The sequence below is a fragment of the Schistocerca nitens genome, chromosome 8, assembly GCF_023898315.1.
Source record: "Schistocerca nitens isolate TAMUIC-IGC-003100 chromosome 8, iqSchNite1.1, whole genome shotgun sequence".
Classification (NCBI taxonomy): Eukaryota; Metazoa; Arthropoda; class Insecta; order Orthoptera; family Acrididae; genus Schistocerca; species Schistocerca nitens.
The window spans coordinates 181,376,115-181,394,796 of NC_064621.1; positions in this window are offsets into that span (position 1 = coordinate 181,376,115).

Sequence of the window (18,682 nt, forward strand, 5' to 3'; positions counted from 1 at the left end):
CACGATACACCAGACTGCTCGCTAGCAACAACCTACTGCTACACAGTTCCTACTGCATACAACACTGCTCTTTGGTCTGAGATTCTCTTATACCTTACATATCGCAGGCAGCGCGTGAGCAATCCATCTGCTCGAGTGCGCTAGCAACAAATTCCTTAATCAGCAACAAATTCCATAATCATGGACTTCTTACATAACCCTCCACTAGGGGGGCAAAAATTTGGCAGCGATGGTGAGTCAATTGGACTTTCCATGAGCAACAAATTTTTCTATAATCTACCTAATTAACTACATCTACAGTCACAGAGTAAATACACTATTGAGAAGTCCAGAACGTATATAAGAAAGACAAATTGTATGTGCAATGAGTACAAAAAATATTAACAAATAACATAAAGTGCACACGCACTGTAGTACAGAACATATCTGGCAATGACAAAATGTATACGCAATGAGTACAAATCATATTAACAAATGACATAAAGTGCACGCACTGTAGAAGTCTTTAGCATTTTTACATGACATATCATGGAGTGAAAAAAAGTGCACATGCACTGTAGAAGTCTTTAGCATTTTTACATATTATGGAGTGAAATAAAGTGCACACGCACTGTAGAAGTCCTTAGCATTTTCACATAACATATCATGGAGTGAAATAAACTGCACAAGCACTGTAAAAGTCTTTAGCATATTTAGGACAACTGATCTTGCTAACAAATGAAATGAAGTGCACATGCACTGTATGTGTCTTTATCATTTTACAAGAATTTAAACGCACTGTATAAGTCTTTACCATTTTACAAGAACTAGGAAAGGAATGGGAAGTATTGCATCATGGTTGTAGCACAGTAGGTTGCACGTAGCTGCACTGAAAGTCCATATCTTTCTACAGAAGCACAACACCAAGTGAGACAATCTGAAGTTCTCTTCCTGAAGTACGTATCAGTGTTGCCAAGACACTGAAATGTTGTATTAATGTTGTATGTTATCATTTTGGTAGTACATTAGGTACACCAAACAGTGGGACCATAATAACATCTCCATCGTTCAAGGTGGTGGACAGCATGATGTGTCAACACCACACTCTTTCACCAACGTAGAATTAGTGCAAAAACCAAATATGGTGCTCCATGATCATAAGGATGGACAGGACAAACGGATATTGCAGTAATTTCTGGTAATTAGGTCAGAAGGTGAAGGACATTAAGTCTTATGCTAGTCATCATTGAGAATTACACTAGTCTATCAACCGATTTGAGTAATTGGTGGCACTCATCGCCTAGTTACTAAACATTTCTGTACTATGTATGAAGTATTACAGAATAATATTCATAAGTCATCTGATTACAGTGAACATTGGCTCTCATTGGCCAGTTAGAAACCATTTTATGCATTATTCAAAAGTGATCATTCAAAGCAAGAGTTAATTAATGGCATACCATTTACATAATTCATCTAGTTATAGTAATCATTGGCACTCATTGGCCAGTTACAAACCATCAGAAGTCATCATTCAAAACAGGAGCTAATGAGTGTAGCATGAAGCTACTGGTATTCATATACAATAGCATGTAAGTGACATAATACAAATTTAAAATATAAGAAACAGTGGCATTCATTGGCCAGTTACTAAACATATAGCAAGTATTGAATATTACAAAACATTTTTCATCATTCAAGTGACAAACGACATATTTAAAATAATTATTGGCACTCATTGGCCAGTTACAAAGTATTCTTATATTTTTATAAAACATTATTCAGTATTATTCAGAAGTCATCATTCAAAATGACAGTTAATTATTGGCATAGCATTTATAGAGTATAACAAAAATATTATTTACAGAAATTATTGGCATAGTATTTATGCATTATTGTAAAACATCATTCAGTGTTACTCAGAACTCATCATTCAAGTGACATAGGACATATTTAAAATGCAACACTCTGTAATTATTACTCAAGGTCTGTGGTTAGAAAACATCATTCAGTATTACTCAGAACTCATCATTCAAGTGACATAGGACATATTGAAAATGTAACACACTGTAACTATTACTCAAGGTCTGTGGTTAGAAAACATTATTCAGTATTACTCAGAACTCTCTTAAACTGGTAGCATTATTTGGGACTGGTAATACATTTTTTTTTTTTTGTGCTAGCAATGCATTGCGTTGGGATCGATAATTAATTGCTGGGGCATGAAAATATTTGCTTTTGACTTATTGCTGCAAATAACGATTAGTAACGTTATTCGTCATGAGTCAGCTGTAGCAAGGTTATGAAACAAGTGGAGTATGTGTGATCACATTCATGAATGACACACACAAATGGGTAAAAAAAATTCAAGTACTAGAACAGGTTTAATGACTAACTGCTTATAGCACATTAATTTCATGAATAGCTTCTCCTGGAAAAATACAAAATGGATTATTAAGCTGAAAGAAGAAACTCATATTATGCTGAAAAGTAGTGAACTTCGAATTAACAGATAATGAAATGTGCACTCAATATGTATGTACTCTAGCTGTCCTTTCCAAAACATTCATTCATTATACCATACGACATAAGACATACTGTCAAAACGAACTGCAACAAATACTTAAATTACTACATAGCATTTCTTAACTAACAGTAAATATGTAAACTTCTCTCATCTGCAAAGAAAAACGTCATTATTCATATTACCATAACTTCATTACTATCATAACGTGCAAAGAAAAACTTCATTATTCATATTAGCATATTCTTTATCACTATTCAACATCATTCATTATCATCTGCAAAAAGACACTTCATTATTCATATTACCATTTACTTCACACAACTATTCATAGTATAGAGTTTCTTATTTCTAGCATATTTCATCACTAAGACTAAGATGTGTAGTTCTGTCTGACAGCCTGCATCAATCGCCTCGTATTCTGAAAGAAAAAATTAGTTAAGACTGCTATCATACGATGTGTATAGTATATTCTTGTTAGTGTTTGTTAATTCTGATCCATTTACTCTTCGTGACGAGGTATTGCATCTTCTTTCGTTCATTTCGAAGGTCAAATTCCCATTTCATTGTAATCCACTGTGGTTTGTTTAAGTTATTTCTTTTACACGTTATTGCTTTCTTATACAATAATACTCAAGCTCCGGCATCGCTGCACCGCGACCGGCCCAGCCAACACGATACACCAGACTGCTCGCTAGCAACAACCTTCTGCTACACAGTTCCTACTGCATAAAACACTGCTCTTTGGTCTGAGATTCTCTTATACCTTACATATCGCAGGCAGCGCGTGAGCAATCCATCTGCTCGAGTGCGCTAGCAACAAATTCCTTAATCAGCAACAAATTCCTTAATCATGGACCTCTTACAAGCTACCTAATGGTGCATGTAATCATGGTTTACAGGATTTTCTGTTATGGGCATTTTTCCTGTTCATTAACAACGGCCAGACCTCATAAAATGTGGTGGTTCCCTTATCCTACAGGCTCTTGTGTTCCTCGGGTACAGGTGTCCACTCAACCGACTGTCCTGAAGTAACGTGAATGGTCTGTGATGTAGTCACCGCCTTAGTGAGAAGTCACACAAAACGGAGCTGTAACAGAAATGCTACAACGGTTATGATTTTATTGTTAGTAAACCGTAATTTGTGTCACAGAGACCTGTTATTAAATAAGAAGCGGGTGAGGTATTAACATCAAGAATACCTCTAACGTTTGTTCTTGGATTAAGATTTACAAAGTATCCAGAGCTTAATATCTGAAACCTGCTTACAGATTAATTAGAGACTTACACACTCACAAAATTCCTAACAATAGGGGCTAACACTAGGTGTTACCCCTCTGACGATTCCCAGGGTAGTGGAGCTGTTGCCTCCATAGTCGATGTACGTGCCACTGCAGAAGCCAGCACAGACAACATGCGCGTTCTACCTCTAATATCTTTACAAACCGACGGATTACCAGTCGCCAGTATCTTTGTAACACAGAATAGTTCCCGTTAACTTTAGCCAAGGGTTGGTTAAGCTCCCCCTAGGTTCAGAGAAATTTACTCCAAGGCCGAAGACACGCTGACGACAAGCACGCTCCCTCGCAAACTAAAACAAGGTGGTATGTAGGTACTAAGATGCCCCTACCTTCAGAGAAAGTTACCCCAAGGCAAAAGACATATATAGATAGGTATTCAAGCAGTCGATAAGCGAGCTACCAAATAGAAAACAAGAGGATGGTTTGTGGGGAAACATGGCGACGACGCTAACACATGGTGATTGCTATGCCGCTTCAGTTAAACTCTTAATAAGCATATACTCAATATGGAAAACAATTTATTTAAGAAATACAATTCAAATGTGGCAATATACTGTTGAAATAGGAATTGTGGCTCCCCCATATAGGACCCAATTAACCATTTTTCACTCAATTAGAAATTGTAGAACGTCGTCACGTATATAACGTGAAATTTCGAATCCACCCTGAAATTCAACGAAGGAATTGATACTGGGATCCTTCAGCGTTAACTGCGTGTTACGTAGCCACTGAACTGAAGAAGCCACCTGTGTCCGAAGTATCAGTCCATTCCAGCAGTATTCATTGCCAATATTGTTTAATTTCCTGCTAAGAATACAGTAATAGCACTCCGTCTTCAAGCCACGAGTGGCCTACCGGGACCATCCGACCGCCGTGTCATCCTCAGTGGAGGATGCGGATAGGAGGGGCGTGGGGTCAGCACACCGCTCTCCCAGTCGTTATGATGGTATTCTTGACCGAAGTCGCTACTATTCGGTTGAGTAGCTCCTCAATTGGCATCACGAGTGCACCCCGACAAATGGCAACAGCGCATGACCGCCTGGATGGTCACCCCTCCAGGTGCCGACCACGCTCGACACCGCTTAACTTCGGTGATCTCACGGAAAATGCTTTACTTAATATCCATATCTAGATGTCAATTTCAGTAGATCATCTAAGAAGAAATTAACAATTCCAGCTTTGCGGTGTGTAGATTAGCAAGTGACCAAATTCAACACAGTACCGCTTTTTTTCATTTTTTAATATTTTATGTAATATTAATCTTCGACTGTCGCTACTGTGTGCTCTCGGATAATTGCCACATTCTCACCCAGTCGTCGCCTATCCGCTGCTGCTGGCTGGATGCTCTGTTCATCGGCCGTAATACTGACAGTGCTTCTAAGTGACACATCTTTCTGCAACTTGTATTTTACAACGATTAAAGCTTAAATTTCCTCTGTTATGGATTATGGCTGCACTCTCACCCGTCTCTTTCTTAAACGTCATCTCCAACCGGCAAGGTCGCGGAGTTGCCTTATGATGTAAATTAACAGGTTCGCGAAGATCGGACCTTCACAAAAATTTTTTCGGACTGGTTTAAATTTGCCCAACAGACTGCGAAGACAAATATACCGGTATTTTGTTTATGCTGGCCATTTACTGGTTAATGTGAGAGGTTTTTCACACTGTGATGTGGGTGGATTTTTCGTCATACTGCTCCTATCGAACATTGATGGGACATATTACGAGAGGGAAAAATTATCTCTCCAATATTTTGTTCTGCTGACAGGTACTGCATCATAACATGTGTCATACATATGATCCACAGAGCATGAAATTGACTAACTAACTAAATCTGCACCCTATTACTTTTCGTGAAGGCTATTATGTGTAGAACATACTCCCACTATTTTCGAACTGAACAGTTGTAACAACATCACTGACACTAAGAAGAAGTTTTTTTTTCTTTCTTTCTCCTACTTCTTATTAATAATATTACCTTTTCTTTCCTTTTCATCCACAGAGTCATATTCGAAAATATTCATTCCTCGTGGTGAAAAATCAGAGACATATATTTGGAGTCACCGAGCCAAAGATTTCCATCGAATTACCGTAAAAGTTTTCTGCAACACATGAATCTATTTCATACCGACTGTAAAGAAAATCTGTCACCCTCAAAACCGTGTCTTTTAAATAATAAAATCCAGTCTCCACAAGTTAAAGATATCCCATCTAATACTCTGTAATGTTTTGCTCTGCATAAAGTTCTTATTTCAAATCTTCTACGGTTTAATGTGACAGAAAAATGCCCGACATAACTTATACCATTGAAGCATTCTTAAATTCTCGTCGACCCAAACGTTCCAAGCAGTATCTGTTTTGCCGGATGAAATAACACTAGCCGATACAGTTGTGGGTTCCTACACTTATTCTATAGGAGGTTAGGTTGATACAATAACATGTACCAAATATTAGATCGCTTCATCACAGGTTGAACAAGATGAAGTACTTAAATTTGAAACAATCCATTTCCAGAGGAATGTTATATTTGTTACTGTCTGTTAACATTAATATATCACTTGATACGGTGCATGAATAACAGTCTTTTCTCTCAAAGTACAAATGACTAAAACTTTGCTGCAGTTCTAACTAACACAATTCTCGCACTGCTGACTAAATTAAACCGAAGCTGCAGTCTTCGGCAATAACTGCAAACTGAGGCTGAGCGACATTCCACTCTGACATAAGTAAGCATCCGTGCCATATCGAAATCATGAGGATATGTCCATGCCGAACTCACTGCATTCATCATTGCGTCTGGCAGTGACTATGCTTACTTGTGGTTCCGTCTCGAGGTACCAACATTGCCGTGGGACCTCGTTCTTCGGAGGACACCAGAGTATCAACATGCAACATAGTAGTAGAGAGACGAGGCTCTGGGCACAAATTTGATATCTAACTGATATGCAAATTAATTAAATAGATAAATTAATTACCCCCACACCCCAACTGCACCCTGCCCCAACCACCTCCTCTGGATGACGTCATGCGTTTTCCTCAGCCGGCATGTGGTCCCCACCTCCCTAACACCTCCCTCTCCCCAACCTACCCCTAATTTCGAATTTTGGTAGCAGTTTCGATTTTTTGGTGTACAATCCATTTGTCAATTCAGAGAACGTAATTGTGACGGAAACTGATGATGGAAATTGTTTATAAAACGGGTAGACATAAAAAAGAAATTCAGAGGACAGGAAAACGGTGAATTATGCTCTGAGAGAGACATAATTTCCATTTCGTAGGACAGGGATACCCTTGTTTAACTTCTGATCGCTTCATCGCTTCATATACTGCGGTCACAAAGTCATTAAGACATTGCCGGGTGTGAGTGCACTAGTGGCGTGCCAGGCCTCATCCCTTCCCCACCTCCTGCACCACGCCACCTCACATGACCTTCGGGGGTCTTGGTGCATCCCCCATTGGATCGCATTCATGACGGCTGCTGCGGCTGCCTCACCTTACGGGATGTTACCGTACCTGCCTACTGCCTCCTTCTCTGCTCCTGGCACTTGAAATCAAAGGGCGCTGCGCCATGTACACATGTAACTCTCAGGTGGCCTGAGGTGACGCAACCTGCACCACAAATGCCACTTGGCTCGGTGTCCAGTGGTAACCACTTGCCCACCTCCCCCACCCAAACTAGCAGTCGCTCAGCTTCCACACCCCAGGGTAGCAGCAGCCACAGCTGGAAATCAACGGATGATTGTAATGTACAACGCCATTGGAGGCAGGGCGCGCTCTGGTGAGCATCTATCATGAACAATAGATATCTTTCCGAAGGTTAATGTCTTTCTCCCACAGCTGTGTCCTAACGAAAACAACAACATATATTTCGAGGAATGCTGGTGACAATGGATGTGACTGACTATCTATCTGTCTCAGAGTTAACAAAAGATGTTTTTCTAAAGATATCAGATGGGTCCAATTTTCGATCCACATGTTAACAAACAATGGATGCTTTCGGATGGGGTCTATATCTATTTCTCAGAATTTTTTTCTCCCCAAACAGCTGCTACCGGCACCAGCCTGCTTGAAGAAGAAACAGTAGGAGAGGTTAGCGTCCTCCTCCCACATCTGTACCCTGTCTAACGACAACATGTATTTCGAGGGATGCAGCTGACATGAGAAGTGTCAAACTGTTGTAAGCCTCAGGAAGAACAAAGTTTCTTTTTTTGTAAAGCTAGCAGCTGTGTCCTGTTTTCCAGCCACTTGCCACCAAACAGAGGATATTTGTCTCAGAATTCCCCATTCCCCCCCCCCTCCCCCCCCCCCCCAACAAAGCTGAAATCTGTTCCTCAAACACCTGCACAAAGCCTGCTTTAAGAAAAAGAAGACAAGTTATAGCTTGCTGGTACGACATTGAGTTCCTATTGGTCCTCTGAAAAATAGAATGTAGAGTCCGAAGGTATATAAAGCCCAACCCCACCACAACCATCATCAGTCTTTAACGGTGCCTGGATACGAAATAGTCAGTCAGCAATGATGAAAGCAGTACTGGTCGTCGGAAAGGGCCAAATTTTGAGCAGTTACCATGGGAAGTCCAAGAAGCTGAAAATCCCGCTACACTTAGTTTCCTTTATTTAGAACACGACAGGCCATCATCAGATGTTATAGCTTCGTGCTGTGACCCCGAGAGCGGCGGTGGACGAGTACAGGACGTGATGTATCACCAGCGAGCGCAGATCATACGTGCTATGCCCTCGCTGGTACTACACGACGTCATGTACCCGTTCACAACGGCGCTCGGTGCATCTGATGAGGGGCGTATAAGAGCCCAAAACCGACAGTGTTCTAAATAAAAGAACCTTAACAGCTGTAGCGGGATTTTCAACTTCTGGTATAATGCTGAGTTGCGGATGTTTCTCAACAGAATTGTTAGTACTATGTAAGTGTTTAAAAAAATGTGGGTTCAAATTGCGACAGTTATAAAATTTTATAGCAAAGCATTCAAATTTTATGAGGCTGTGATATTTTTTCCTAACAATAGGTAACAGAAATTCTTTATTTTCTTGCTGTTGCAGTATTCATTCCAGAAATGTTGGCAGGTGGAGAATGTCAGCTGGAAGCTGAAAGTCGCCAGGAAGCCGAAGAGGTTGTGCTGCGATTATGTACGTACTTTTCAGATTTCCGTGTGTGATAGTTTACTTGTTCATAAAACAGCTCTTGATGTATTCAGAACGTAACAAGTGTTTATAAAACTTTTGTTCTCACTGTTGCAGCATTAGAGTGGCATCCGACGGACATTGAGGGGCTGCTGGACCGAAATGCAGCAAGAACAGTAGTACATTAGTCATATGTAGCAGTTAGACAGTTTTTTCATCGTTTACCCTTGTGTGAGGCTTATATTATTCATTGTTGTAATTGTTGCTATTGAAAAAGAGGAGGTTTAGATTCAAGTAGGTGTATGCATCGAGAAAGATGACCAGGGGTCATCACTTTCACCTGGTATGAACTTCATTTTTTTGCAGTTATGTATAATCAGTATCTCACTGTGGGCAAACCCAGTAAAGATTTGTTGCTGTTGCTGTTGTTGTCGTCTATTACAATCAATATCTTCTTGTAGATGACTTCTGTGAGACGGATCTTTGGCTCCACAACAACAACAATTCTAGCGTGGGTGAAATATTGGATTGGGAGCATAATATGGTGGCTGCTGAAAGACAGTGCTACCTCTCCGTTCTTGAAGACGAGGTGGAGATATTTGAGTGGGTAGGAGAACTAGCAGAAAGATCGATTGAACTGCTCAATCCTGTGACCCAGAGGGTAATAGGTGATTATAATATGACCATCATCATTACAGCAGATAATTATTACTCCCGAATGCCGATGTACTTAATTGCTGTTATTTATTTACGGCATATGTTAAAAAATCTTGAGCATTTTACTTAATTTATTTCCGTTTTTTGTACGCCAGCAACACCGACACGACGAGAGCTTGCTGTGGCACGTGTACCTAGAGCGGTCGTTGTGGAGGCAGGTATCACACACGCGACTGAGCAGCGTGCACCACCATATAAAGCGCCGCTCGTTGCAGCGCGAGAGGTGGCGTCAGAAGCAGCCACGGCTGCTGCAGTGCCGGGCCCCGCACTCTCGCATACCTTCTGGCGTCCGTGGGTGGTTCAGTCAAGGCTGACAATGGAGAAGGCTCCAACACGGAGCAACATCAACGAGCGCCCTCTCTGCAGCTCCCACAAGAGCTTTCTGCCTCCACCTCCTCCTAGTCTGGTTATGAGTGTTCATCCTCGCCGGCAGCGAATGTCACGTCGGTGTCGAGTCATACACCTAGACCTGAAGGCACCTCCTTCCCAGCACCCTCATCCACCGGGTGGACGCATTCGTCTCCCGGTTGTAGCGTTTACGATAATGTGGTGTGCGTAAGACCTTCAGTACACACACCATCAGATTATTTGACTGGTCGCTCTAACGAAGTAGGCGAGTGTCAGCAATATGTCTCGTGGTCCTAACGTGGCGTGTTTATCTTCTGCCGTTAGGTCAGACGATAGAGATGCCACTAGCACGCTTAGAGTAGCAGATTGACGGTGACCAACTTTAAACAGAACTTGATTAATTTTCACACACATTTATTAAAATAATAACAAGCATATAAGTTACTTAACTGGGTTCTGGATGCTATTTACAATTGACAATCTGAGGTTCCTTTCGTATTGGTACGTTAATCTTATTCTCACATATATCTCTGATACTTGACAAAAGTGTGCCCGCATCTCGTGGTCGTGCGGTAGCGTTCTCGCTTCCCATGCCCGGGTTCCCGGGTTCGATTCCCAGCGGGGTCAGGGATTTTCTCTGCCTCGTGATGGCTGGGTGTTGTGTGCTGTCCTTAGGTTAGTTAGGTTTAACTAGTTCTAAGTTCTAGGGGACTTATGACCACAGCAGTTGAGTCCCATAGTGCTCAGAGCCATTTGAACCATTTTGACAAAAGTGTCTATACATTTATCTTCATGGCTATGTACAGGAATATGGTAATCTTATTAGGTGCAGACTGAAACTTGACTATCGACTGGTACAGACTAATGTAGAACTCGTACAGACTGGTACAAACTAATGCAGACTGGTACAGACTGGTGCAGACAACTGCAGACTGACTTATCGGAGGTCTGTACACTCGTTATAATACCTTGCGCGTTCATGTATCACTGCGCGAGTATGATCCGCGAGGAGAAAAAGTTCTACATTAGCAGCAATCTCATTGGCTGCGTTACATATTAATACGCGGATCGGCGGAAGCAGAATTTGGTCCGTCTCTATGGCAGCGCCATCTCTTAGTGCGGAGATGGACGAGCGCTGCGCCTGCACTGTTGTGCTTAGCAGGGTGCGCTCTAGTGGGAAAGATGTGTACATGCTGTCTATGCGGAACTATGTACACAACAGATAATGAACCTGTGGCTAGCGGTGCTACTCTGTCATGTCCTGATGGTGAAGGACATCGGATTAGTGCCGTCATGACACCTTTAGAAAACTAGGCAGTTGATAGGATCTTTCATGGGAGTATGTTGTTTACTACAATTGTAAATCCGGCTGGAGGGTATCGAGACCCAGTCAAGTTTCTAGAAGCATGTGTCCCAGTGCTAGAGGCAGAGCTCCTCAAAGCCCTAGATGATCTGAGATATAATGTCATTAAATGTAATGCAGTACTCTGCTGTGAATTTACTCATTCGCCCAAACAGCAGGGTGCTGCTGAATGGAGAAACCCTGCGCTTACATCTGGGGTGATAATGGCGTTATACGAGGGTCAGCTAAAACACTCAGCCAAATACCACATCTCGACATCCATATTCACGTCTATAGTCCGTTAAATGGAGCGTCCAGTTATATGAAACTCCCTGGGAATATTAAGAAGGAGCAGGATTGCATCAACGTTCAAAACGATAACGTTTGATTTTTGTGGTCAATTCTAGTTTGTGTGGGAAATTGCGTTTACATATACCATCCTGAGCGCACAAAAATACGCAATGTACGAAAGAATAAAATCTCCTGAGGTTATAATTTTGATGTTAACGAGTTCCCTGTAAAGATGCAGGACATACCAAAATTTGAGGCACAAAAACCCGGTATATCGGTTCACGTCTACGGCCTGAAGAAGAAGGAGAAAAGCAAGCCACTTAGCGAGACAAGCATACTATAGTTGGACCACTCCATTTTTCGAAATATGCAGGTGAGCATGATCTTCATGTAAACATGTTGCTCTTCTCTGAAGGCGATAATCAACATTATGTATGGATCAAAGACATGTCCCGCCTCCTTTACAGCCAATTGTCGAAACATGAATATAAAGAACAAATTTGCCTCAGGTGTCTAAATATCTTATTAGAAGAAAAGTACTTAAAAAGGCATCTGGAGCACTGCGAATGCAAGGAGCCGGCACGTGTTATTATGCCTACATAAGAAAACAAGTTCATTAAATTCACGAATTTTCACCACCAGAAACGATGTCCGTTTGTTGTATACGTAGACTTAAAATATCTCCTTGCCCCTACTACCCGCTGTGAAGGGAACCCGTTAGCCTCACATACCATCTTCACGCCAAAATACGTAGCGTATGCGGCGGCGTACCAACTTGCATGTTCATATTATTCAAGTTTGAACTGCTATGAATCTTATGTCGGGGATAATCCTGCAGTTTAGCTGCTCACTGAGCTTGAAAAACTCTCATGTGATGTTGATAGGCTTTACAGCACAAACATCCCAATGACCAAATTGGAGGAGGATAGTCCGCATCTCGTGGTCGTGCGGTAGCGTTCTCGCTTCCCACGCCCGGGTTCCCGGGTTCGATTCCCGGCGGAGTCAGGGATTTTCTCTGCCTCGTGATGACTGGGTGTTGTGTGATGTCCTTAGGTCAGTTAGGTTTAAGTAGTTCTAAGTTCTAGGGGACTGATGACCATAGATGTTAAGTCCCATAGTGCTCAGAGCCATTTGACCCCATTTTTGGAGGAGGATAAAAAATTATACAACGATGCGGTTAACTGTCATATTTGCTGCTACCGTTAGATAGAAAAGCTGAAACTCACCATAGAGATCATTGTCATCTTACAAGGAAGTTTCGCGGTGCAGCTCACAACACATGCAATTTGAAGTATCAGTTACCACGACACATACCTGTCTTCTTCGAAAATTTAAGTGGGTATAATGCTCACTTTCTTGTTGAGAAATTGATTAATTTCGGCTGGGAGAAAAATCTGTTTCTGCGTCCTGGCTAACAGTGTTGAGAAGAATATATATCAATCTCCAAACGAATGACGCCAAAAATTAGCTCCGCTTCCTTGACACGCTACATTTTATGCAGACGCCACTCCAGAAACTAGTTGAAACTCTGCGTCGCGAAGACCTGCATATCACACGATCTGCATACCCTGATGAGGAAAAGTTTCAGCTTGTGACTAGGAGAGGAGTTTTCCCTTATGAGTATCTGGATAGTAAGAGGAAACTCGACGAAACCAGGATCCTGACATACCTGCATTTACCAGTACTTTCACAGACGATGCCATAACTAGTGCAGATTATGACCATGCCGTGAATGTCTGGCGGGAATTTATCTTTCCCAGTTTTGGCGAATACTCAAAGCTGTACATGAACACTGACGTGCATTTGCTTGTGGATGTTTTTGAAAAGTCCCAGAGTGTATGCATAGCCATGTACTCTCTGGACCCCACCTTATATTACATGGCACCTGAGTTGTCATGCAACGCAGTGGTCAAGAAAACGGGGCGCATCATCGAACTTCTGACTGATCCTGATATGCTCCTTTCCTTTGAGCGTGAGATCCGTGGAGGACTTTCCCAGTACGTCAATAGACATGCCAAGACAAATAATCTTCGTATAGGTGCGAGGTTCAACGCACCCATCGATTCAAGTTATTTGTATATTTGGATGTGAATAATGTTTAAGGGCACTCCAAGATGGCGTCTCTACTAGTTGGTGGGTTTCAAAAAGAAATTAGAGTGATTAGTGGAAAAATATTGAGTCAGGTGCCTGGTTGTGATGTATGGTATGTGGTGGAGACACACTTCATGTATTCTGTTAGTTTGCATGAAATGACAGGCGGTTTGCCGTTAAGTCCAGAGCAACAAGTTCCGCGAGGAAGCACCATCCCTAAATTGATGACCACTGTTGGACACAAGCAGAGGAATACATAATTCATTACCGTAATCTCCTGCAGTGCTTCAGATTAGGTATGGAAAAGAGGGCTGGCACGACTAGTGATTTCGAAAAAGATTTTTATCAATTAATGAATAATTCCATTTTCCCTAGAACCGTGCAGAGTGTAAGAAGGGATGCGATATTTTGATTAGGGGCCAATTGGTTGAGCGTTTGGGCGTAAGAAATTGCATCGCCGGACCAAATTTTAAACATGTCTCTATTTACAGTGAGAATGTTATTGCTGTGGAGATGTCGAAGGTTTCGGTAGAGTTTACGAAAACAATCTATTTGGGTATGAATATACTGAACATCTGCAAACTGCACATGTACCGCTTCCACTATGTGTTTGATGAAACCCATTTCTTGGAACCAAAGTTACTTTATATGGATACAGATAGCAACATCTTTTGGATGAGGTAATTGCATGTCACAGTAATGAATTCGACACATAGAGATATGCAAACGATAATCCTTACGGTACTGTTCCTCAGTACAAGTAGGTTATCGTCTTAATGAAAAATGAGGCGGATGGACTGTCGATTCTAAAGTTTGTGGGTCTAAGATTAAAAATGTATGCATATAGTACAATAGATGGCGCCAGCCAGAGGCGGGCTAAGAGTCTACGACGTGTGGCATCACATGTTCTCACGGTCAAAAAATACCTGCAGTGCATGTACAGTGGTGTTCAAGGTGCCTTGCCGCAATAGCCGCATTTGGTACAGCAAACTAGTATTCGATCACGAAGCCACGAGGTTATACCGTTCTGCAGTCTAAAGTCATATTGTCACCTCATGACGATAAAGGAGCCAATTGTGATGATGTGATCGAAACCCTCCCATGCTCACACTATTTACTAGAAGCAATACAGTGGGCGGGGCACTCCAATGCTGTGGATGAATGAGAGAGTGAGTGGCTGACTGAGTGAGAACTTGTACCGTGTAGTACGGTTCTTTTATCTTAGTGTATATATTGTATGTGTGTGATGTGCAGTGTGCCTGCATGTATGAGTGATTATGAGTGTCTGTGTGTATGCTTGTGAGTGCGTTTGGGTGTGAACGTCTGTATAAACATGTATGCCTTTCTGTGAATAGTTAATGTTAATTTTTTTTAATAAGTAGTGTAAGATCGATGCATGAATCTATAAACCGCTTGTGCTGGAAAAAATATTTTTAAAGTTAAAAATATGCTGTCTATATAAAAAGATCAAAAATGGACTAAAATCATGAAAAAAGTTAAAAAATTTGTAAATGAAGGAAAAATAGTTTACTGTATTTCTCTCTTTTGGATGTCATGTGCGCGTGTGATTGTCTGAGTGCATGTGTAAATAGATTAGCTTTTAAGTTTCACGTACTGCTACCTGTCAAAGTCACACTAGCTTTATGGATGAGTCCCACCCAGTTCATTTTAGTGCAGTTGTTTGGGATGATCATTTCAGGGCCATCCGTTTCATTGTACTATTGAATTAATTCAACTGCATGAGGTGGAGAAATTTTAGAGGCACCCAGTTCAATGCACAAATTAAGTCTTCTGTTTGATTTGAATTTCACTACTAATAGTATTAGTGTAAGAGAAACTACAATAGCTGTAATTAGTAGCGCAATATAAAAAAAAAATTTCCAGCCAGTACGATTATTTGTATAACAAGGAACCGTGAATAAAAAAAATCAAATAGTAAAAAGCAATGAGAATTTAAAAGCAGTATGTGTTGCAAAAAAACATGATTTCTGGTTGTAAAGCTGAATCACTACTGTGAATATTTATGTCTATAGAAAAAATAGTTATTCATTACCACACATCTTGGTTGTTATTTCACAAATCCCTACCCATACAAATGTATATGAACGCTAGGGAAGATTCTCAAGGAATTAGTTTGAAGCATAGGGGAGGTGACGTTTAAGATGGAGGAAAACAAAATATATCTAATCATTGCATAGGATTTCGCTCATCGAGCTGCACGTATACGTTTTCGGGACAGCGTGATCGTGTCTGCTTCTAAAAATATACAGCAAACATGTCTGCATTATATCTCCTGCGCTTGAACAAAGATAAAGACGTAGGATCTGGGCAAAGCTACATACTATCTAAGTACGAGCTACGTAGAAAGAAACAAAAACACAGTGTGAGATAAAAAATTCATTTATTTATATTAATTCAACCTAAAAGTAATATTACACATTCATAAGCAGACACAACACTATTTTCACACATCCTCTTCTTTTTTGAAGATGGATAGCAGGGCACTCGTAGAATTCAAGATCTTCAATAAATGCAAACTTGAAGATTCGCTGCATCCATGTGATCTTCCCTCGCCTTTGACATCGACGATGGTCTCAAGATGATCTAATATTCGAAGTAACGTCATCATTTCTTTCTGCGGTATACCAGGATCGTCCCAGTGGAGTCCATATGAAACAAGCGTTTTAACCACTTTGCACTTCTCCGTGTTTTAGCACAATTCACATCCTTGAAAGACCTTGGAGATTCAATTCTTGCTGAGAATGTCTGTATTATACCAGTATCTTCTGTTATGCTATGAATACAACATCTTTAAATATGAATTTTCCACAATCATCATCATAGAAACATTGAATGTCAGCAACGATGTTCACACTGTAAGTTGTCATCGTGAAATGCTCTTGGTGTGCCTCAGCACTTGCTCATTTACACAGCAAGCTGCACAACACCTGTAAGTGGACAAAAGTTAACCACATGGTCACCTAGAAATAGAGCATACGCTGCAGCGTGTTCTGGGAAATTTGATGAAGATTCAAATTTCATTTGTACATCTATTGCCCCTTATTTAACGATCCCATTCTGCCTATATCAGTCTGTTACGATGACTGGTGCCTGCTGCTTGAATTTCCGTAGACTGTGTACACCACCTTCCTCTTCAGCACCTTTATTGTTAGAAGCACGGAACCTTGCATACAAGCGAAATCCTAGACTGTATACATTCCGCTCCCTCTGTGTCATATGGATAGAATTCTTAATTCAAGTAGACTCTGGCACTAATTAAATTACAGTTGTCAAATTCGCTGGAATTATTTTCTAAATTCCCCCATGCAAGTATGACGAGTCTTGGTGTTTCCTGCTGCACTGATGTTGTAATAGCCAACGTTTGTCTGCTCTTTGTCGACAGCAGCGGATACTCAAAAATGTCCCAAGAGCAGAACGTTAATGGCAGATATGCATCTGTATTCAGAATTTTTAAAAGCTTCAATCGCTTCTCGTCTGCCACAGTGATTTGTGGATACAATTTTATTGATGCTGATCCGATTTTGCTCTTGAACACCTTGCTTGTGTGAATTGCTATTTGTTGCACTCCGTACCAGAATTAATTCCTGTTTAGCATTCATAATTATTCGCTGCATGTTCTCAGAGTACATCACAAGCATTTCTAGAGGTACAGTAAATCGGTGGTATTCCTCTCCTATTTTGCCCATAGGCTCGTCTATGAAACATTCAAATCCGAAGGTGGTGAAGAGGCATATGTTTTGAGGGTTGATGCTATGCCAGAATTATATGTACAATCAATCTCCACCCCACTGAGTTCATATCGTATTTCCTGGAACTGGAATGCCGAAGCACTACGTGTAAGCTTTGATCCCACTATATGACTTCCACCTTTTTCTTAAATTATACACCCAAATATATGAAAGTCTTGCATGGAAGACTTAAAGCATCTTGGTGCTGGATGATAACCCTAATTTATTCGTTCTTGTTAAGTGTTATTGAAGGATAATGTTTATGCGAGTAGTATTGCTGGTGGATGATTAGCTCATCACTTTCCACTGTGTGAGATATACTAAGCGACGACGTCATTCCGAGATTTATAGCCAACTGAATTAAGAAACTCGTAGTTCGCAAGTTATATCACCTTGGGGATCTGCTGCGAAGTGCTGTGCTGTGATGTGCGCTGAGTGCACTGGTCTTTCACCTTACGCTCATCCTGTCTTAGATGTAGTCGTAGAATGATATCCTCATTACGAAAGTCAACATGTTTGTTATTCTGGTCCACAATGCGCAGCTCCAGATAGTCCAATGTGTGAACTGTCACTGGAAGGTATATAGTGTTTGTAGCAGTCTCAACAATCTTATATTCTGTTCCACCTGATCGAAAAAATTTGTGAACAATCTATCATTGAGATATGAGTTCGTTGCAATGTAGGACTCAGCATTGGCTGTACTGACCGGGAGAATATCCACAGTCGGATCAGATTTGTAAAATTTGCTGACATCCGTCGTCAAAACCTGTCCATTTGTGAAACCCAGACGTGGGCGTATTGAATCTTTCTGGAATGTCGTATGCATCTGGTACAGTTTCCACAATTTCGTTTTTACCATTAATTTTCAGAGGCCGTTTATTGTTAGCCTTCTTGATATTTGGGATGGTGATGAATGTCTACAGTCCAGTCAGCTCGATACTCCGATCTCTTACGCTTAAATCGATTAGTGGAAAGTAATTCACACATAATGCAGTCGCTCGTTCTATTAAAGTGAGAGTGTACGACTTTGCATCTAAACATCAACTTGTGAGTTGATGCTAAGTCCTCATCCTTATACATCATTCGTAAACGTCAGGAGGAATGTGATGCATAGATAGCTACGCGAGAATGTATTAAATTCTTTGTAGCGTCGAAAATTCTAGTATATATCCCTTCTGCCTGTGAAGTACCGTTGTAATTCT